This window comes from Ostrea edulis, chromosome 9, assembly GCF_947568905.1.
Source record: "Ostrea edulis chromosome 9, xbOstEdul1.1, whole genome shotgun sequence".
Taxonomy (NCBI): domain Eukaryota; kingdom Metazoa; phylum Mollusca; class Bivalvia; order Ostreida; family Ostreidae; genus Ostrea; species Ostrea edulis.
The window spans coordinates 8,016,650-8,017,533 of NC_079172.1; the positions used below are offsets into that span (position 1 = coordinate 8,016,650).

Consider the following 884-nt stretch of genomic DNA (forward strand, 5'->3'; position numbering starts at 1 on the left):
ATAGTAAAAGTTGCATGGAAATTTTGAATCTTGACTCAGGCACAAAAGGAAAAGATGGTGTATATGTTATATACCATGGAGATCAGAAAAAGGAAGTGCTCTGCGATATGACAACGGATGGAGGGGTTGGACAGTGAGTTCATAGAAAACGTTTTGGTGTTAACAATTCATAACGGTTAGTCTCCGTTTTATAGGCCCCGCCTCAATTATTGAGAGCTGATTAGTTAACAATTAGTGTGTTGCTTTGTTAGATGAGTTATGGAATTTTTATGGGAAATTTATGGAATTCAACAAGTGCCAATTACCCAACTGACATTGAACGTTATTTCAGTGTTGAAATAGAGAGTATTAGTTACAACGTTTAGCAACTCTTATTGAGAGCTTCGTTGAACGTTAGGGCCTCCGTGGCCGAGTGGTTACAGCATCACGCTCAAAATCACACGGCCTCTCATCTCTGGTCGGCGGCGCGGGTTCGAATCCCGCTCGCGCTGATAAGTGAGAAAGTTTCCCAGTTTACTTTCGGAAGGTCGGTGGTCTCTTCGCAGGTACCTTGTACAAGATCTGGGTTCTCTCTTCCACCAATAAAAAGTGGGTGCCACCAGATAACTGAAAAATCAATCAATCGTCTAACGTTAAACCCCATTGTTTATTGCAATGTTGTAGATGAAATATTTTTTGAGTGTTCAATGTTCTTTATTATTTCAACGTTGCTTTAACTTTCATGTGCAACCAAACTTAAACCTTGATTCAACATGGAAATGTCCGTTGGGAGGAAAACTCCATAGAATGTGAATGGAGGATATTGGAGGTCTATAAAGTGTTTATTTTAAACAATGTTTAACAAGCGTTTAGACTGTAGACTTATCTTTTTATCACCTTCCCGC

General features: G+C 39.6%; 1 protein-coding gene across 1 annotated transcript in view; it reads left to right on the forward strand.

The window, feature by feature from the left end:
* Positions 1-295: 295 nt before the first annotated feature.
* LOC125657926 (fibrinogen C domain-containing protein 1-like) overlaps positions 296-884 on the forward strand; it is a 10,545-nt gene continuing 9,956 nt past the window's right edge. The window contains exon 1 of the mRNA XM_056148439.1: positions 296-817. The gene's annotated coding sequence lies outside the window, so the exon portion shown is untranslated. The remainder of the gene's footprint in view (positions 818-884) is intronic.